Source organism: Acipenser ruthenus, chromosome 9 (genome assembly GCF_902713425.1).
Source record: "Acipenser ruthenus chromosome 9, fAciRut3.2 maternal haplotype, whole genome shotgun sequence".
Taxonomy (NCBI): domain Eukaryota; kingdom Metazoa; phylum Chordata; class Actinopteri; order Acipenseriformes; family Acipenseridae; genus Acipenser; species Acipenser ruthenus.
In genome coordinates, this window is record NC_081197.1 from 26,623,904 (window position 1) to 26,646,629 (window position 22,726).

Here is a 22,726-nt window from a genome sequence, read left to right on the forward strand (position 1 = left end):
CGACTAAGCCTTTTTGAGCATGGTCTCAGTGACCTTGCATTGCTTATTTGGGCAGGACATGCCCTTAGCCAGGACTAGCAAATGTGGAGCCTGAACTAAAGCGGCGATCGACGGCTCCACCAGGGGGAAGTGGCCAAGACCCAGCTTCTCCCACTCATGTACCTTGTACAATAGGTCAGCCGACCACAGAAGAGCCGGGGCTGTCGCAGGGTGACCCCACAAGGACTGGACCTCATGCAGAAAGCCCGGTTGGACAGACGGACCAGAGGTCTGCATAGCCGGAGCCGAGGGTGGACTCTGCTCAGGCCAGGGCACCCATAGCGCTGTGGTGGCACGCTTTAACAGGGCTGTGAGTTCCCCGGAAAAGGGAAGGGGAACTGAAAAAGTTTCTGACTTGGTGTCCTCAGTCTGAGGCCCGAGTTCCAGTTCCTGCTCCATGTCCTCATTAGGCTCCTCTGATGCTGCAAGAGATACAGTCATCCTCAACCTGCTGTTCATTCAGTGGAACCGGAGTAGAGGGGGCAGATGGAGCAGTGTGCGTATCTAACAGGCTAGTCAACAAAGACTGCTGCGCAGAGATCGCCTGCCACATTCTGTCACATCTAATATTTGAAACCTTCAGGAGGGCGGGACCTGAGAAGGCTTCTCCTCCTTTCTCTTGCGCGGGGGTGAAGAGGAAGAGGACGAGATGACGAAGAGGAGCTCCTACCCTTGGAACGCCACCTGCGCGAAGCAAAGGCGTGTGCAGGGTGCGGACAGCCTCTCTGCTTCACAGAGGAAGAGTGCGTCCTTTGAACCTTGTGAGGGCAGAGCAGAACTCTCAAAAAGAGCGATCCTTCATGGCTTGAGACGCATGCTCAATCCCCAGGCAGGACAAACAAAGTGTACGCCAGTCCTCTGGCACCATAAAACTGGCTTGGTGGTAATGCAGTAATATTATTTATTTATTTATTTTTTGTAGTAGTAGTACCCACCTAATACCTAATTAGTACAGCTGCAATGACAGGCAGACCAACAGGTCATTTTATTTATTTATTTTTTTTACCCAACACTATAAGTGCAGGCTGATAATACAGCTGCAATGACAGGCAGACCAACAGGTCAGGTTTTTTTTTTTTTTGGGTACCTACAGCGATCAGTGCAGGCTGATTAGTACAGCTGCAATGACAGGCAGACCAGCAGGTTTTTTTTTTATATATAGGATGCCTACAGCTATCAGTGCAGGCTTATGGTACAGCTGCAATGACAGGGAGACCAACAGGGTACTGTCACAGGACACAGTGCAATGCACTGGACCTGGATCTACCGCTACTAAGTGCTGTGCACGGGGCCGCGGCGCGTGCGGTACTGAGGCTGCTGTGACCCGGTGCGGTGCACGGGTGGTACCGGTGAACACTGCACGGGCCGTTGTGGAACCGGTCGGTGCTGGTGCGGCTCGGTGCGGTACCGAGGCTGCTGCGACCCAGTGCGGTGCATGGACGGTACCGGTGAACACTGCACGGGCCGTTGCGGAACCGGTCGGTGCTGGTGCGGCTCGGTGCGGTACCGAGGCTGCTGCGACCCGGTGCGGTGCATGGACGGTACCAGTGAACAACGCACGGTCCGGTGCTGCTGGTGCAGCTGGCTTGGTATGTTGCACGGGCAACCACAGTGGTATCAGATGGGGCTGGAAGCAACTACACAGACCACTGGTAACAACAACAGGGGTACTGCAGCACAGCCTGTGTGTGCTCGCTTGAGCTAAAAAGCCTTCACAGTGTGGTGCTAAAAAGCTGCCCACCGGTGCGGTATGAACAGAGACAAGCTCTCCAATCGGAAGGCTGATCGTACAGGAGCGCAAGTCAGCAAGCACAATCTGGTTCCAGAAAATGCTGCGAGATAAAAAAACAGCAACTCACGTAGTGCACCTGGAAAAGAAAAACAGCGGAGAAAGCGACACACAGGCAGTTTCTACCATACAAATAATACAGTAACAGACACTGTACAAAATAATAATTATATATATATATACACACACACACACACACACACACACACACACACACACACACACAGTCACCTCCAAAATTATTGGCACCCTTGATAAAGATGAGCAAAAAAGATAATAGAGAAATAAATAATACCAGTACTCAACTATATTGTAATTTTCCAACATGTGGAATACATTTGACTTTTAATGATTCAATGGAATCAACCAAAATTACACATTTCTCAAATTAGAAATTTATCACAATTATTGGCACCCTTGTTTTCAGTACTTTGTGCAACCTCCCCTTGCAAGGATAACAGCACTGAGTCTTTTTCTATAATGTTTAATGAGATTGGAGAACACATTGGGTGGGATCTTAGACCATTCCTCCATACAGAATCGTTCCAGATCCTTGATATCCTTTGGTCTGCGCTTATGGATTGCCCTCTTCAATTGAAACCACAGGTTTTCAATGGGGTTCAAGTCCGGAGACTAAGATGGCCATTGCAAAATGCTGATTTTGTGGTCAATTAACCATTTCTTTGTGGATTTTGATGTGTGCTTGAGGTCATTGTCTTGCTGGAAGATCCATTTGCAGCCAAGTTTCAGCCTCCTGGCAGAGGCAACCAGGTTTTTGGCTCCAGGACCAGTGGAAGCAAAATAACCCCATAACATCAAAGATCCACCACCATATTTTACAGTAGGTATGAGGTTCTTTTCTGCACACGCATCCTTCTTTCGACACCAAACCCACCGCCGTTTAACAAACTCCAGGCGCTTATGTTTGTTGGTTGCTCTCAATAAAGGCTTTTTTCTGGCAACCCTTCCAAATAGCCTACTGGTATGGAGGTGGCATCTAATTGTGCAACCCAAGATGCAACCACGTTCTGTAATTCTCCAACTGTGGCCCTTGGATTTCCCTTTGCCTCCCGAACCATCTACCTCACTGTGCGTGGGGACAAGATACACTTGCGTCCTCTACTAGGCAAGTTTACCACTGTACAAGTGGTTTTGAACTACTTAATTATTGCCCTAATAGTGGTAAGTGGTATATTTCGTTTCTTAGCTGTTGTTTTGTACCCATTGCCTGATTTATGAAGGTCATCAACCATTTGTCTCTTTTCATTTGTGAGTTCTTTGCCTTTCCCCATGGTGATGGATGAAAAATGGATTTCATATGCATGTTACCTCATTTTTATACCCCACTGAAACAGGAAGCCATGGAAGGCCACAATACAGTTCCTTAAGTGAGATGAACTTAAAGAAGTAGAATGTTAATGCAGATTTAATTTTATTTATAAGAATCTTTAGGGGTGCCAATAATTCTGACACCTATCTTTTTGAGAAAATGTTTTATTACTTGTTAATAAAAAACCGCAGGCTCCTGGCGTGCCACAAGGCCCCGTACAGACTAACAAAACACACTGCAGTGGCCCTCTTAAATCAATGGCAGAAGATCTGCTGGGGATGTGCTGTCTGACTCGTAGCCCCCTGGGACCCCAAAGGGACAGGCGGGGCAGGTGGTGCCGAGCGTTCATGCAGCAACTCTGTGAGGACAGTTCCTTTGTGTGAAACTACTGCCAAGAGCGTCTCCATTTGCTCCGATCTGCTGATCACTTAGACCAGTGATTCCTCTTCTTCCTCCCGGGAGGAGGAGAGGCAGAAGATGAGGAAGACCACCAAGACGGCTTCCTACGTGGGCTTTCCCGTGCGTGTCGTCCGCTCTCCCTTGGCACAGAGCAGAGGGTGATGGGGCAGAGCGCTCTGTAGAGCTGTGGGAGACGTTTCCCCGGCGTACGTTTGGAGAAATGCACACAAAACTCGCAGAAACTGGTTCACCAGTGCCTCCTTTGCGTACTCTGGCACCAGGCAGGAACAGCACCTGCCGTGCTTGTCCTCCACAGGTAGGCTGCCCTTGCATGCCTCACCGGGATAAAACCCAGGCATTATGCAAATAGAAAGCAATGTACAGTAAAAATGTACAGTAGCTACCTCAGCTGATAAAAACGTACGTAACCGGGATGGTATTGGTCGGTTCGGTAGCTGTTCGGTGCCTGCAGCACCAGGTCGGTACAGTACTGTATGGTTTACAGTGGCACCGTACCGGTGCGGTAACCTTGATCCCAGTTCAGTATGGTACCGGTTTGGGAACGGAGCGGGTCGGTGACCTCGGTACCTGTGTATGGGTCTACTGTTCGCAGTTACCGCGGGTAGCAATGTACAGGGATGCCCACCTGTGCAAGCTACTGGCAAAATCACTCAGTCAGTACCCACACGAGACTGGCTTGCTTGTTAGTAAACTAACAGCCCTCGTAATGGAGATGCAAAAGCTGTCATCAAAACGGCATCGAGATACTGTGGGATTAATTCCCGAAGCAGCCTCGTGGTCTTGTGCAGCACGGCTGAGCCGAGCAGCTGCTCTCACTACACGTGTGCCGTAGCACGCAATGCAGACAAGACTGCGTGTAGTCTCTGTGAATACAGAAAAGTCTTAAAATAATAAAATAATAAAGTCTTAAAGTAATAAAATAACTACAGCTGGAACTATTGCAGCTGGGGGGAGAAGAGCACAAAGTCAGCCGACTTACGTTGCTTGATCCCTGGGAAGGGGTGACTCAAGCCGCCGGCTTCATGCAGAGCACAAGGCCACCGCGGGATGTAACAAACAACAGTGCTATAGTGCATAAATGTGTAATTAGTAAAACTAATACAGCGATTATTTGTAATATCACATATCACTAATGTAAAACACAATAAATCTGAACATTTATAACAGTAAGTGGAGTGCACCTGTAATTCGTCTTCCTCCATCTGTTTTCTTTCAGGGGGCTTTTTGTTAACATCAAAATGTCTTCACATGATGTGTATACAGACAGTACTTACCACAGATCGCTTGATTGCAAAGTGTACAGTAAAGTATTTGTATACAAGATTAACGCTACAGGGTGCGAAATCATTTAAACTCAAGCCAAGCAAGCAAAAAAAAATAAAAAATCGGATCCGTCACTGTGGCGTGTTACTAAGTGAAGTGTACCTGCCACAACAACAAAACAAGATGTGGGTTGTTTATCACTTTTGGCATATTGATGTTTGGTATAGGTGTCACGTCAGCTTTTGGTACCTATCAAATTGTCCTACTTTGCATACTGCGCATGTCCAGACTATTTTCAACCTACACTGCGCATGCCCAGATATTAATTTTTTTTTCCTTAAGACCGAGGATGCTCATAAAAAAAACTGCTACCTATTTTTTTTGGATGAGAAAGTGTTTTTTAAAGTTACATTTTACTCCACATGTAATAATTCGTTTCATATTAATACAGACAGCTGGTGTTAACGAATGGTAAAGTGTACAAAAGAGGTAGTTACATTTTTTTAAATAAAAAAGCAACTATACGTTGACAGCAAATGTTTTACATTGAAGCGTAGCGTTTTCTTCACACTAAGTAACCCTTAAGTACACCTTTGTAAAATTGTTTTGCAAAGGCAGTATTATTATTATTACTAATATTAATAGTATTATTATTCGTAGGAAAGCGTGTATGTACTGTGTTTTACCATAGGTCTGTACTGTGATATGGACCGATAAATCGTCCTAATATATTTACGTTTTCTCTGGTATCATTTAAAAATGTATCCGATACAATGGAAAACAAATTTACATTAATTTGGAATTATATTTCTAAAAACATTTACCCAGAAGGCTATTCTAAATCACAAAGGCAAAACTTGCGATGCTTGGCTGCTACCATTTCTATTGAAGGTTGGTACACCCATTACACCGTGTAACAATTTTTTTTTTTTTTTTGGTTCTTGGGTAGTAAGTGTTATTTCCTAATTGCTTATGCCTCAAAAGTATAGAAAATGGCTATTATTCCCCACAAACTTTGCTTTTGTGACCAGGACAGTGATATTTTGAAATTTACCTATTTTCTAGAACATTCCAGATAGATTCAGTGCTGAGTAAACTTGGAGTAACTTCTAGAACTTTCTAGAACTTTACAGTAATATAAATAGTAGTATAAATACAGGGGCCTTAAGCCCACCAGTTCAGTTTAGTTCCAGCTGCCTAAGTGGATACATATCTGCATTTTTCTGAGATGGCATCAAGAGGCTGCAAGCATCTGGCAGACACATTTTGAGACTTCAAAATGGTGGCATTCCTGATGGGTCTCCAAGGCGGTTTTACCAAGTTTCCCTGCTATCTTTGCCTTTGGGACAGCAGGGACACCAAGGCACACTACCACAGGCGGGACTGGCCACAGCGGACCGAGTTCTCTGTGGGGAGGAACAACGTCAAGTGGGAGCCACTGGTGGAGCCCCGGAAGGTGCTGATGCCACCACTGCACATCAAATTGGGCCTTATGAAACAATTTGTCAGAGCTCTAGATAAGGAGTCGGCAGCCTTCAAGTACCTTCAAGACTTCTTCCCTAAGCTGTCTGAGGCAAAGGTCAAAGCCGGTGTCTTCGTCGGACCACAGATAAAGAAGATCCTGGAGTGCAATGAATTCCCCAAGAAGCTCACTAGTAAGGAGAAAGCGGCTTGGAACAACTTTGTCGCAGTGGTTCGGGGCTTCCTGGGCAATCACAAGGCCGAAAACTATGTGGAGCTGGTTGAGACTCTGGTGAAGAACTACGGCACAATGGCCTGTAGGATGTCCCTCAAAGTCCATATCCTTGATGCTCATCTTGATAAATTCAAGGAGAACATGGGAGCGTACTCAGAGGAGCAAGGCGAGCGCTTCCACCAGGATATACTGGACTTTGAACGCCGCTACCAAGGACAGTATAACGAGAACATGATGGGAGACTACATTTGGGGGCTGATTCGTGAAAGTGATTTACAGTATAATCGTAAATCTCAAAAAACTACTCACTTCTAAATCTTTTGTAGTCATTTTTGTATTACTTTAGTATAAATACATGTTAATTTGGATTCATATGTTGTTTTTTTCTGACTTTATGTGAACGAAAAGACACAAATTCGCCCGTTTTCTCATTGGAAATAGGTAAATTTCAAAATATCACTGTCCTGGTCACAAAAGCAAAGTTTGTGGGGAATAATAGCCATTTTCTATACTTTTTGAGACATAAGCAATTAGGAAATAACACTTACTACCCAGGAACCAAAATTGTGTTACATTAGTGTTCTATTCATACATATAACTGGCAAGGTATGAGCATTTGAACAGCAATTCTGAATGTTTAAAAGTAATTTTGCAATATTTCATTTTATTGCATTATCCATGACTCGATCACATTAACCTTGAACGAACAATTAACGGTACCACTGATAAATACTTGGTTAAAGTATTTATTTTATTATCATTTTATTTTTTTAATTACAGTTGCACGGTTCTATAAAATCGCCTGTCTGTTCTGATCATATTTAATCAGAATAATAATTCTCATCATGGGTCTACTAAACCTTTTGAGAATGAAAGATGAAACCCTTAGCCTTTCAAAATACATTGTTTCCTGTAACTGTAAGGACAAATCAAGTTGAGTTTATTTATTTTGAACTGGAGCATAGATGTGCAAGCATGCAGGTATGCAATGGTTTTAAAAAGATGAAGAGAAAAGAGGACAGCCAAAGAGACTCTGAAGAATGCTCAACCATACTCAGTGTTAATGCGTACTCAAGATTCATGCTACCGTCTCACCTTCACAGACCATTCCAATCTCCACTCGCAGATCACTCTACAGTAATGCAGAATCCTGCGTGAATCTCGTTACTTTCACATTGAATGTACTGTACGTAAAGAGATGTACAGATGTTTAACAGCAAATAAAAGTTGGTAATACTTCTTTTTGCAAAACTGTGTATGTATTTTTTTTTTTTAAATAGGTGCACCTACATTTTTCAGTGTGCATATATATATATATATATATATATATATATATATATATATATATATATATATATATATATATATATACTTGGGCGCACACAAGTGCCTAAGAAAAAAGTTAGCGTAGAGCTCTACTGTGGTATTTTATTAACAATTTTGCTGCAGGCTACGTTTCAAAGCACAGTAGCTTACATGATGAAACGAGCGAAACACCAAAACTACCACTGTTAATCTTTCCAATTTCCAAAACAACCAAGACCAATCTGAGTGGGGCCAGTTCAGCACAATACTCAACAGGTTAGGGCCTTTTGTATTCCTCCTCGAATATCTTGACAAAAAAACTTGACTAAAACATGTATAATCCTAAAACGAGTACAAAACAAAAGCACCTACAGTAGTGAAAACCTAAATTGTCTTTAATTTGCTTGAATTGCAAGCTACAGCTTTATTTGGTTTTATTTATTTTTTAAATATTGTAGTATCTATTATTATATAGCATGCACAGTGGTAAGCCAAACATTATAATTTACAACTGCAAGACCTGATAAACGCACTTGCAGAACAGACTGGTTTAAACACATCTTACTTCACATTACTATTATGGAAAATGAATGAATCACTTAAAATGGATGCACTTTTATTGAACTTTTAAAGTATGAAATTGGTTTAAGATTTATTATTTTAAAAGAGGTTTAAAGATACACAGAAAAAAAAAAATCTGCTCACTTTCAATAATTTAAAAAATGCTCAATAAACTTTAGAAAATGTATAGAACATTAACTGCAAACAAAAACAAATAATAAAGCAGAAAAAGGTTTCAGAAAAGTTTAAAACCAATTAGCAAATAATTAAGCTGTTACAATTAGCTTGTATCTAGAATTGGCAGACAACACATCTCTGTATATATACTTTGAAAATGATAGAAAAAACTCTAGAATAACCTAAAGCAAGAAGGGATGGGTCGACTTGATTTGTACTTAACACTGAAAATAAGTAATGAATTAATCTAAATAAAAGCAGCACAAACCTTGTGGAAACTCCTGGTTCATATGAATGCAATACACCTGGTCTTCTGTGTTACGTTTCCGTACTGAACTATAGCACTGTGGTGCTAGTTCTTCAACAAATCAGTGAACTTTGGAGTCTTGCCCAATCAGTCTCCCGTCTCATTCTGCAAACTGACTCCAGGGCTCATAACAAGTAATCCTGTGTAGTAAAGCGATAGCGCTCCACTCACAGTCCTGAAACAAACACTGTAAGAATGGGTGTGTGCACATCATCCGACCAGTGCACCATATGTTCAGATTTCATTTAACCATCACCCAGAAACAGCTACTTTGTACCTGAAGTGTTAATTTATAATTATGTTAAAATGTTCCAGTGATTTAAAAAAAATTGTATGTATGTATTTGTTTCACTCTTCCAATACCATTTTAAAATACTGAAAAAGTCTAATTAGAAGTTTTTTTGGAAAGTCTGGCTGGACTTCAGACCCCCAAATCTCTAATGCAACACCTTAAAACATCTCCAGCTTTTACCGACAATCACCTCAATTAATAACCCTATTGCAGGCGCACTCTTAAAATTCAGCATTATCTCCAAATTGTTTCAACTCACTCTTACTCCCTCCAAATAGGGATAAAAACCTTCTTTAAATGGAGAGAAACAGGTCTGAATTCCAATTATCTGCATTTTTTTCCTTATACTCATTTGGTTCATTTTGTAAGAAACAAATCTATTTTCCTCAAATTTCCAGACATCTCAACCCTTCAAGGACTGGGATCGTGTTAACATTATCATACTGAAGTGGGCTTCTAGACCGAGATCATTTAAACACTACAAAAAAAACACTTGGTTTTGATGACTTACAGGGCCACCGTACTTTGCAATACTGGCTTGAATCGCACATCATTGCATAGGGGAGGGACGGATGTTCACTTCCTGATAGTTTTTATACATGTATCTCTAAGCAGAATACATAATAGATACTTAAAAAAAAAAAAAAAGTTGTGTTGGGGGGGGGAAAAAAGCAAAAAAGTGTATATGGTTTCTGAAGTACTTTATAATGTTCCCCAGAGTTTCTGAAAAAAGGACACCATTTCCAAGGTGCTACTGTAAGATTATAGATTTTTTTTGTTAATTTTTATAGGAAGAGTCGACTACAGCCAAAAAACTCTTGGTCCTGGGGGAGCATCCCACTGAAAAATGCTTGGTCCTGAAAGGGTTAAACAGAAGTGGAATTGTCTCAAAAAAGACATTGAACACCTGATCTCTAGACTGTATTCTTTGTTGATTGGGAGGAGGCAGCCCGGGCCTTTCTGGGTTCGCGAGCAAATGTTCAGATATTTTGCTTCATGATACAGTTGCAGGATGTATAGGGGGAAATCTGCTACAGTAGGTCAGTGGCAGTCTTATGTGGGAATTGTACTCTGATATGGAAATTAGCCTTGTGTTAAATCTTAAACGATTTGACAACATCTGGGCAACTTTTAAAGTTGTGATGTTCCCTTATGTTCAGGCTTTTTACTAGTAATGTGTGGAAAGGGTTGAAACAACTACTGTACATGTACACCTGTAAGCCTCCTTGATAAAGGTGTCTGCCAAGTAAACCAAGAATACCTTTCTGACATTTACAATCACTAGGCTTTAAGATAATAACATTTGTTTGATATAAATACTATATAGTGTTTAGTAAAGATATAGTTGCAATATGTCATACGTGTTTCTGTTGATCTGCTTTCTCATAATTGATATATTACATGCAATGTTCACTGTTAAACAATTGTTTACCAAGACCCTGTTCGTTACATGTGGCGATATCGGTTATATGATTAGTGGAGACTCCTGTGAGGAGATCAAGGATCTTGCCTCTGCACAACAGGCTGACAAATGCATGCTGCTCCAGGGCATGAAGTTAAGGTCATGAAGGGCAAGGCAATGTTGCCTTCATTGGGTGTGAAAATCCAGGGGCACCAAGGCAATTCTAGGGGGCAGAAAGGCAAAATATAAATCCAATCCATGGGCACCAAGGCAATTTCATATTCATAAAACAACAAAAAATAAATAGAGAGACTATTGTGTTGATAAAATGTTAATTTAAACAAACAAAAAACTGTTTTCTGCGTGATTCACGTACTAATTGTTGCAAAAATAAAATAGGTTACTTTTCTACTGTAAAAATTAAATGGTATAAAAATATCCACTTTAAATCAAACTTTCATAATGAAAAAATACAAAGGGTAATTTGGCTAAAAATAAATATTCAGGGTATTTTTTACTAAAGTCTGTCACCCTGTTAACAAGAGCTAAATATAGCGCTTGTCTGTGTCCTGTAATTAAAGCTTTTTTAAAACCCTCTATGCCATGTGTTTCATAATTTAGGGTAAGTGGATTTCATATAACAAGTTATCCACTGGTGAAGTGAATGTTTAAATTAATGCATTTTTTTAATGCTAAAAATAGTAATTTTCAGAAACTGAGATTTTCATGGAGAATTGGATATTATTACACGGCACTGGTTCCAATTCATGGAAATCGTGAAATCCATGCTAACCATGAAAGAAATACAGCCTTAGTGATACAACAGCACAAATAAGCAATGTCAGTGAAGGGAAAGTTAAAGAAAGATTTTCAGGCAAACTGGCTGAAAATTTACCCACGGCTTGAGTGTAATAACGATAGTGGCCAAATGAGTTGTTCGGTCTGCAGTGTGTCTGCGCAACTGTAGTTTGCGAACTGCTGTAACCTCTACAAACAATGCGGCTTTGAGAAAAAAAAAAAAAAAAACTCTAAATAGAAACTTCGTCAGGCAATGGAGAGTGCTCTGCATCACAATGATGAACAGCTATGCTGTTTTAAAGCATACTCATTCTAACCCCTTTCATGAACAAACATGTTTTACTAGTTAAAAAGCAGAACTACGTAGCCTAAGGTAGTGAGAAGGTATTACACAAAAATAAAGTAGAAATCGATCCACTTCTCTATATCGTGTTTCGTTCACTATTATGTTATCTCTCCTAGTCGTTTCATAACGCAGGGAGCTGCTACTTGAACCATGTCATACATAGCTACTTGCTTTTTTACGGTTTTTATTTTTTTTGGTGTAAGGATTTGAGGAAAACTAATAATTATCTACTTATTTATGTATTCATTTTTAGCGTTGAGGTTTTGGGGGGAATAACACCGAATTACACCGGTCATTGAAATGTCTATATAAATGAGCAATCTATATACACTGAAGACATGGAAGGAGTCAGAATGTGTATTGCACCGTTGCATTTTAAAGTATTGCAATTTTAAGCATAGTATCAGATCTCCCATATATGATCATATAATATGTGATTATGTGTAATGTGGTATACTTTTTATGTTTCGTTTTTTTAACTAACCTGTTAATTAAAAAAGGAAATTTAAACATAGGTCTAAATTATTTGAATGATATTCACGTGTATGTGAAATAGCTGACAGCGAAGCATCGAAAACAAATTAAATGGCAGCTGCTAAAGAAATGGCCTGAAAACCCTCTGCTGTTTGATATGAAATGCCTAAATGATCCAAACACAGTGGAATGCAAACTGTACAAGTAACTTAACATATGAAGGCACAACCAATTTCCGCGGTACCTGAAGTAAGTTCACATTATTATTATTATTATTATTATTATTATTATTATTATTATTATTATTATTATTATTATTATTATTATTATTATTATTATTGTCAGGGACGAACTGTTGTGCGCCCATTTCTTACCTGAACATTAGGTAAATCCTAGAACACTTCGCTGCTGCTTTAGACAGCTCTTCCTTCTTTCTCTCTAAACGTTTTTGAGTTAGCATGGAGCTCACAGACAGAACACGTGTGATTGAAAATTCCTGGAGGCGCGGTCATACTGAGCTCAGTCTAACACTAGTGTCCCTCCTAGGTTTGCCCGTCATTAACAAAAGTACGTCTTTCTTGTGACTTTAGTGCTGGGAGGTGCACAGTAAAATGATTGGCAACAATAATACATTATGATAATGAGCAGAGACACGGGAACGAATTTCAAACCAGGGGTGCTGAAAATGAAAAAGGGGGGGGGGGGGGGGGGGGCAACTTCGGGCAATATTTAAATATATACAAATTCGTCATTTTGTGTGCATTTCACCATCAAAATATACACAGACCAAGTGAGTTTCATAAGGAGTAAGACACAGCGGCGCAAAGTCTAAAAATATTATGTAAGATTCAAAGCAACAAGACAACGTATTGACTACGTCGCAAATCAGATGTACTGTCCTTGGATGTCTTTTTAAAATAAATACAAATAAAATATATTAATCTTCGGCACTAAAATGCTTTCATTCTATTCGACACGTTTAATAGGTCTATTCACACATTATAAATTGTGCTGGTCTCTAACTTAACACAGATCAGACTTGAAAACATGTTACAGACACCCACCCATGCTAATCGGGAAAGTTCCGCCTTTAGTATATTGGTTGTGTAGACGCATTGGGAAACAAAGTTACAGTTTTAAAGGCAGCGCGCTACTGCTTAGCATTTGGTAGCAACTGTTACTTATTAATATAGGGTTGGTAGATTTTTACATGTATTTACGTTCTCTCTACCTGTCTGTAAAGCTGTAATTAGCCTCGTTTAACCATGGGCTGGATTAAATCGAGGTCAAATATTTTGTAGCTCTACATTCCTTAATGAAAACTGGCGGCTTTCCTCTCACTGGCTATGTTTCAATTGCAGTGGATTTATTCGCTAAAAGTTTACGGATTTAAAAAAAATGCGACAAGCTCAATGGAAATGGGTTTAATTCGCAAAAACGTGTACATTTATTTGAAATTTAAAAAACCCTAGACCTTAGGGTTTTAGGAAAGTCGATATTTTCAGAAAATATGTTTAAATGGAAACAATTTTAGTCGCATAGGGTGAGTTCACGACACTTTTTTGCCGGCTAGACGTCACGGTCTGTGCAGGCGGAGCGTGGCCAGCTTTGGTAGATGAACAGTCCTGAGCAGAACCAAAGTGGAGGAGGTGTTGAGAGAAATTCTAATCGCAGAAGTGGATGCAATTGAAGTTCCCTCTGTGCTCCACCAGCTTCATAATTTACAGCATGATCAGAAAATGTATAGTAGAAACAGTCCCTGCTATAAAGAGATAATATAAACGTATGTTTTGTGATGTGAGACAAATTAATGAGTATTATAACGGTCAAGATTCCCCCCGCCCTCTCACAAAGGGGTTGTTAGACAGCACTGTATTTTGATCTGGGACAAAAATAGTTCAAATACTTGTAACATATGGTCACTTATCTCACTTCAATTACCCGTTACTAAAGCTAATTTATTCTCCTTAATTCAAAGTAGGTTATTCCCTGTCCCTGATAGCCTTTCATCAATAACCAGTTACACCTGCTGAAAACAACAGAGCAGTTTTAGGTTCATTTCACCGTTTAACATTATTATTATTATTATTATTATTATTATTATTATTAATGTTAGCTTGCGTGGTTCAGGGGGCGTGGAGCTGGGTGCTTCCAATCTTTCAATCTCCCAATTTTCTAATTTCCTGTTAATTAGCATCTATTTTCTATTTAAGCCCTGATCACCTGCACCTTTTCTGTCTAGTGTTTCGTTTTTGTAGCAAACGCTCAGACGCCGTCGTTTCGTGCTCCACCGCTAAATATCTAAACTTCGTTGCCTCGCTCTGCAGGTCATTTCTCTGCACAGCGCTGCCAAGATATATTATCAATCATTTTCCTACCTGCTCAGGTGATCCTTCTTTTCAGACAGCGTCTCTTTTCGGCTTCAAGAGCTCCAACGTTTGTGTTTCCTGTTCCATCCAGCAACAGCGCCGTTCAAGCGCAGCGTCATTACTCAACCTGTCTGCAACTTTTTCAGAAAGATTGGTCCTCTGCTAAACTTTCAAGCTCCTTCGACAAGACATCGACATTCACGTTGTCAGCGATTGCCCTACTTTAAATCTATTAAATCCACCATTAAGCTTTGGCTGCGGAATCTCTCTTTACTCCTCGCCTGCAATCAGACGCCCCTCCCCTGCTCCAACAGAGCCAGCACAGTTACCGTTCCATCGGAAGATCCTGCCCTGGACCTCCATTAGCTACGTTCAACCTTTTAAAAGACGTATCCTGCCCACTTTAACCAGTGTCGGCTCGTGGTTTGACTGGTCACAACATGCTCCAACGATAGTGCTGCACTGCAACTTTTCCACCGGCGCCTTACAGACCACGGTTACCACGGTAACGCCGTCATTGAGTGACTGCGGGGAGTGGTAAGTTGTCATGGTGACCAGGCAGCTTCATCAGGCTCTGCGTGCTCTGTGCTTCAGTACTGCTGTCTTCCGGCTTCCTGTTGCTGCGCTTTCACAACTGGTGGAGACGAATTCAACGCGCCGAATCATGACCTCTAAGTACTGCGTTTACTTATTTATATACATGACTAACTGTCCTAACATCTCTAGAACATTTATTATTTAAATCTAAGGGAATAAGCAAATGTTGTTCTACATAGACAAGGATTTTAATCGTAATGACTTCATAGATTCTACCCTGCTTCACTCAAGTCAATGGTTTAATTCCAATCATAACCTCTGGATGGCAGTATAATACCACAAGTTCTCTCTCTATATATTAAACGAGTTTGGTATCGCTACGAAGCTCGGACACTACTGCTTTTCTATTTATTCTCGCAGTTATTCTCGGGAGTTCCACTCCTGCCTCATCCTTTGTCTATCTATATCAACTGACATTCTTCAATTTCAACTCTACCTGCCCCCCCCCCCCCCCCCCCCCTACCACCCTTCGAGGACATGGTCATGAAGCCACGCACTTGTCGGCTTTCTGAGATGCTCCGAATCTACCGTCACATTAACTTCCAGCTTCCCTGCACCAGGATTCCATCCCAGTGACCTCTTCCTGTTCCCGGATTCGTGCTTCCTCATCTGGCTTCTCTCCTTCAAACCGACAAATTTCACCAAGGCACTTTATTCAACCTTCAAGTTTTCATTTCAGCAACGTGAGCTGCCAGTCAGAAACGGAAACCATGTCCTACAACTATCATCATTTCAGTCAAGTGTCCTCCTACCCTGCGATTAGACAATACACTCAGACTGTTCCCGACCAAATCAATAGATTTTGCAATAGCCTCAGAGCAACGCATTCTTTATCCTCTCAGGTTCTACAGCGGCCTCAGCTCTATGCATTCTTCATCTCTGGCTTTGTCTAAATCACTTTTCACTCAAAGACCAATATCCACCGCATTCAGCAAATCTCTGTGCTCTACAGCAGACCACCACACTACCGATGGCAGTCCACCGTTCACCATTACAGATCACTGCTTCAGCAGATCTCTGCGCTCTGCAGCAGACCACCACACTCTACCAATGGTAGTCCACCATTCACAATAACAGATCACTGCTTCAGCAGATCTCTTTCTGCAGCAGACCACTGCTCATCATTGACCGCGCTTCATCGTTACTTCTTTAGATCTCTGCACCGTTCAGCAGATCCCGTCCTCTCTGTTAATTGCTCCTCACTGCAGCAGATCTCTGCTTCCTCTTCAGATCTACTCACTATTATAGCATGCAAAGTTGCTTTAGTTTACAGTTTAAATCTGTACCTGCACTACTCCAGAGCTTCCAACGCTTCCGCTTTCCTCCAATATGCAGATCACCACAGCATTCCACAACCAAGGCTAATGCTAATCCCCATCTAATCAAAATACGAGGTGCTTGACCTTCTCAGCAATCTATTCGGATGTCCTCACATCCTCTCAAATATTACAGCATTAATGCATGGTGAGAGACGTGGTATGAGACTGGAAATCCGTCTTGATTATGAGTTAAGGAGTTCCACTACTAGGAGAATGACTGGAGTTGTGAAACCCAATCTCTGAACGTGAGTTCACCTTTTCCATTTCAAGCGGACAGGATAGTAGCAGACCGCTGATCGATCCTGTATTAACTAACACATAGGATGGTCGACATCTCCTCTCTTCCCTTGTTTCCAGAAAATGGAGCACAAAGGGTGCTGAGCTTCCCCAGCAGTCAATTTACAATGTTCGTTCAGTTCCAGCCGCTACCTCAACCCTCAATTCCAGCTCCCCTTCGGCCTCTACTTTCGGTATCCAAGTTCCGTCAGCTGGTCCCGTCTGCTGCCCCCCCCCCCCCTCCAGACTCCCCAGCTTCATCAGCTGCTATTTGACTGAATCCTACTCTCAGTAACCTGCTTCAATCTGCTCCGCATTTCATGTCTGCATCCCTCGCCCTTCTTCGAGAGCTTCATATTCGACAGCTTGATCAGCGTGTTCAGCCTTCTGTGCCCAGAATCAGATTCATCCTATTCCTTCAAACAAAACCAGATCCTGGCTTTCATCATCCATGGTAGGGATTCTCTCTCTCTCTCTCTCTCTCTCCCCCCCCCCCCCCATTTTCTCCATACCAGCAGTTCGCCTGACCCTTCGTGAGATTCTTAAGAGCCTTCCCTTCTGCCTCCCCTTCCCGCCTGTCTACATCAATGAACATTCTCTGTTTGCTCATTCTACTCTTCGGAAATGCCACTTCACCCCATACAAGGATCTACCTATGGAGATCATCTGCATCTGAGCCCTCTTCTGTCTTCTCATGAGCTCATAATCCACAGTTTCTTCTACTTCTAATTTTACTCCATCATTCAGTTGTGTACCTCCACGACGGATCCATTTCAGCGTGGTCACTTCATTCAGCGGTCAAGCAGAGTCCCCTATCTGCCCATTCTTTTCAATGTCAAGGTATTTCTCTGCATCTCAGCCTTCTTCAGTCTCCTCAGAACTCGAAGTTTCTTCTGCTTCTAATGTACATCATCATTTGGCCGTACCTCCAAGATGGATCAATTTCAGCATGGTTAGTTCATTTAGCTGTCAAGTAGAATCCCCTATCTTCCCTTCTTTTCAACATCAAGGTATCTCCCCAGCAAGAAACCTTAACCCCCCCCTCCCCCCTAGACCCTCAGTTCATTGATTCCTCTCACTCCTATCACCTCTCATCGCTGGTTCTCAACCCACCTCTCCACCCTCCAGAGCAAGCCTCCTTCCTCTACCCCCCCCCCCCCCCCAAGGACCCTCAGTTAATTGATTCCTCTCGCTCCTATCATCTCTCATCACTGGTTCTCAACCCACCTCTCCACCCTCCAGAGCAAGCCTCCTTCCTCTACCCCCCCCCCCCCCCCCCAGGACCCTCAGTTAATTGATTCCTCTCGCTCCTATCATCTCTCATCACTGGTTCTCAACCCACCTCTCCACCCTCCAGAGCAAGCCTCCCTCCTCTACTCTACCCCACTCCTCGGATCACTCGTCACTGGATCTCAACCTACCTCGCCTCCAGAGCACGCCTCCCCTACCCCACCCCCCAAATCATTCTGTAGGCACAGCCCCCTCTGCTGCAGGGGCCAACATCAATCACAGTCAAATCATGAGTATGGGGAGTTGGCCCTCTTCTGCAGTGGATTCTTTCATAAAGTTGCAGCCCATTTTAAAATCGCTAGCATGCCCGGAGTGGGGGCTACCTGTCTGCCGGAGCCACCAGAGGTTTTCCCCTAATTGGCCTCAAGGGGTTTTTTCCTCTCCACTGAGCGGCAGGTATACACATAGTCGCATCCTACTAACAAATTACTAATCTCCCTCTGTTTGTCCTGTTTGTCCTTCTGGTCTTTTGTTTATGTTATGCGTAGGCATGTACTGTCTCTTGTTTGTCGCACGGTGTGGGAGTTTTCGTGAGGTGCCGGGGGTCCATCCTTTGGGGGGCAAGTGAGTCTCACTTCCCCGACCTCAGGGCTAGGCATCCGCCTCCCTTACCTTCAGGGGGGTTCTCACCATGTGAGTCAGAGCGGACCCCCGGCCAAACTCTGTCCTGTCGCAGCTCCTGCGCTCATCTTGCCTTACTCAAGGCTCTGTTCTATTCTGCCTCTCTTTCAGGACGTGGTCACTCGTGCTGAGTCCTATACTAACCTCAATGCTTTGTCCTTATTTCAGGTCCCAGGCAGCGTGACGTCTCGGCCTATCAGGGGTTTTACGAGCGCCTCTTACAGAAGTCTCAGATGCTGGGTACCTCTCCAATCTCCTCTCGAGGGGCGGCTTTTCAAGTCATAACCCTCATTAGTGTTTTCGGTTGCTGGGTCCTCTGCCCCTGGGATGTGTCGGCATCGTCGCCCTCAGTCAGCGACCTCTTTTCTATCCTGTCCTCGATTGCTGGGTCCTTCGCCCCTGAGATGTGTCGGCATCGTCGCCCTCAGTCAGCGATCATCTTGTCTATCTCATTTCGGTTGCTGGGTCCTCTACCCCTGGGATGTGTCGGCATCGTCGCCCTCAGTCAGTGACCACCTTCTGTCCTACTAACAGCTCCTTGCTGCTTCTTCTGCCTTACTCTTCAACCCAGCTCACGCCCCGTGAATTATTATTATTATTATTATTATTATTTGTTATGTTTAAACCTTTAGAATAATATCTGAATATTTGAAAAGTATAATAACTGTGTGGAAAAAGAGTCTAATCATTTAAATTTGTATTACAAATCATTCATAAGATAATGACATGACTCGAGGGCGATTCACACCCCCTGACTAGGTGGCAGTAGCACATGGAGTGAGGATTGTATCTGGTTGCCTACACACTTCTTTATCAGCCATCGCTCGTCCATTGTTTTGAGCCGCGGCTGCTCCAGCGCAGTACCTGTCAGGACATGCGCGATCTGCCCATTATCTGCGCTCGGGAGATGCGTGACCTGGTGACGTCTTTTCCGGATGAGTTCACGCACATGGCGAACTTTGACAGGTTTTGCACTAAATCTGCGCAGAATCTACGCAGCATTAGGAAAATATGCGTACGTGAACGCAGACATATAAGCGAACCCTAAAGTGCACTGCAGCTCCTAAGGAAGTTCCTTACTGGGAGGAAAAATGGCGACTAACAGTAACAGGTGCAACTGGGAGACTGCATATTCTGCACAGCTAGCCAGATTATACAGAGCGATAGCGATTCTCTTTTCTGTTGGTTTAGGTGATATTGGGCTGAACTGTTCTGGAGCAATATACGGGTCAAGTTTAGTGCACAGTTCGAACACGTGCGCAATTAGGGTTGCCACCTTTTCCACTGATCAAACCCGGACATATTTCTCAGTCAGCATAGGTTTATCAAAACTGCAGTATACTGTAATACAGTTTAACAATACCACCAGATCAATAATCATGCTCTTCATATTTCTAGCAATCGAACTTGCAAGCAAGAGAAACAGTAGCCTAGCTATATATATATCATGGTACGTTAGAGCTATCTATACCTGAGACAAGTAGCTGTGGTGATGAGTAGCGCCGTGGTAAATCAATACCATTTCTGAAGCGACGATGCTGTCTGTTTATAGTTTCACAAATAATCTTTCCAGACAGTCACCATAGAGCCCGTTTTTGACGGTCATAATCATTTTACAGCTGTTTGTTAATAATAAACATTAACAAACGTTATTAATACATGTTACAAACTAAAACAAACAACAACACTATCGGTTGTGTGTCGGTAAAAAGACAATTGTGTTTTTCAATGTTACAAATGGCTACAGTTAAATATTTAAACATACATACACAGGCATATATGTGGTTTAATTATCATTATATATCGTAAGTAAACCATATTTTACTGTAAAGTTTATGTATTTAATCACACAGATCAATTTAATGTAAAACATTATTTAAATGCCTGGGGCACAGTAGAATATACAGATCAGTAACTTTTGGATGGTATTAAATTTGGCGCATTTGCTACCTTGGTAGATTTTGACGGTTTTTGAATTGGCATTCATCACTACCACGTTCACAAAGAAAAATGCAACACCGTTTTATATTTCTACTTTCAATTTAAAAAAAAAACATTCAAATACATGTTTACTTACTGAAATCTGTCTGCTAAAAAAGCATCTTATTTACAGTAACTGGTTATAGCATCTATGTCACTGCAGCAACTTGGGAGAACAAAGCCTTCTAATGTAGCTGCAGTATACTGTTTATCTTTTTTATATGGCCCTTAATTTTAAGATACCAGTAATTGGAAAGGATTACTAACTGCAGTACGATAGTAATTTGCTAACTCAAGTTTTAAAACTTAGCTCTGGTTCACTAACATGACGCAGTGGAATGATCACAATTTAAATTTAGAACTTGTTTATAGACCAGCAAGCACTGGCAAAATCAGATCAGTTTTATAAGGTGCAAAACATATAGTTTAAGGACTTTGCGATACCAGCACGATGGGTGTCTTAATAGTAGTACATGCATCTACAATGTATGACAGTAACAATCCAATGCAAATTTGCAACATTCTATTACAGACTTTTTAACAAAAACAAACAACAAAAAAACTGGTTAACCTTAAAAAGAACAGTCGTACAGGTACCACAGTAGCAGGCGCAGTTTATTACACTGCCTCGGTTTCTGTTCACATCAATTCCAGATTTTCTAAATCCATTGATGGAAATGTCCGGTCTGCTTTTAGTTTTTTTTAAACAAATTGGCTTCATCGCTCACTATCATTCTCATATTCACTTTGACATCCGACACATTCTTTCCCGTGTCCAGCGCTTCATATCAGTCTGTCAGAGGGCGGGTTCTCTCACTGTATGACACGTTCTGATTGGTGGAAGTATTATTGGCCGTCCAATCAAAACCGCCAATTAAACCAAAATAAATTCCAAGCCAAACTTTCATGTTACAAGGTATGTCAAAGAAAATATGAAAGTAATGTTGGTGTTTCTTATGCGTTTCACGTAAACTGGACATTAGGACGTCCGAGCTTGTTAATTCCTGCCACCCAGACACATAGCCAATTCCCGGACTGTCCGGGTCAAACCCGGACAGGTGGCAACCATATGCGCAATGGCTTTAATTCTCGTTTGAACAGAATAATGTAGCCTATTTAATATCTATACGCCACACGTCGTGAACACCAATCTTTCCTGTACAAATAATTCCTTGCTTTTAGGCATGAATTCATTAATATAAAAATGACTGATAAACTCATACATTTTAATGAATATTTTATTGTAACAATATAAATAAAATTCAGTAATAAATGTAATTAATTACAAAGAAAATTCAGTACATTTACCATGTATAGCATTCTGCCTTTCCCCTTTTTCTTTCGCAATCCACGCAATTTAGAAGTATAGCGACATCAAACATTAGCCGACATAAAACAAAGTTTGAAACCCCCTTTGTAAGGTCTCTTGATTTTACACAAACTGAAACAATTGCTCTATATATACAACTTGTATATAAAAATCAGTCAGATGCTTAACTTCGTGTTTATTCCGTGTTTATTAAGAGAACAAAATAAGAGGGGGGAGGGGGGGGGGTGGGGGGGGGAGAAAGAAACATAATATGAAAAGTGTGTGCTTATTAAACGTTTAATATTTCCGATAAATTACAAGAAAATGTGAAAATGCTCCTGTAATTTGAGAAAATAGTAGGCTACCCTTATAGTAGGCTATATCCAAAATATCAGTTAATTAAGATTCTTATGGGGTAAAACAAATCAAGCTGTAGGTAGCTTAACGTACTGAATTTTACAATACAAAAAGTATAGTATTCAAGTACACCGGTCAAATATTATGGTTAGATTTTTCACCCGAGAATACTTTCAGAATAATTATTTTTTTGTGAATAATAAACTGGTGGGAAGTGATGGACAGTAGACTGCTGTTTAGTAAACTGGGTTATTCGCTGGATGTGATACGTCATCGTATAAGTAAAATCGCATACATTTGTAAAGTAAAATCAAGGAAAAGAGTGGAAACGCGCATTTCAGTTTTCGATGCAAATAATTTTAGCTCACACCCAAAACGTCATCACGTCGGCCAGTTTATCTCTCTCAAC

At 41.6% G+C, this 22,726-nt stretch overlaps 1 protein-coding gene across 6 annotated transcripts in view; it reads right to left on the bottom strand.

The window, feature by feature from the left end:
* Positions 1–22,726, bottom strand: part of LOC117405307 (1-acyl-sn-glycerol-3-phosphate acyltransferase gamma-like) — a 104,520-nt gene that overhangs the window by 44,732 nt on the left and 37,062 nt on the right. The window contains exon 1 of one of the 6 annotated variants that reach the window (XM_059029764.1): positions 14,578–15,277. The exons of 3 other annotated variants lie outside the window; for them this stretch is intronic. The gene's annotated coding sequence lies outside the window, so the exon portion shown is untranslated. Of the gene's footprint in view, positions 1–8,848; positions 8,871–12,573; positions 12,709–14,577; positions 15,278–22,726 lie in introns of those variants that run through there. 2 more of the 6 variants (XM_034008261.3, XM_059029765.1) reach the window with 2 other exon arrangements.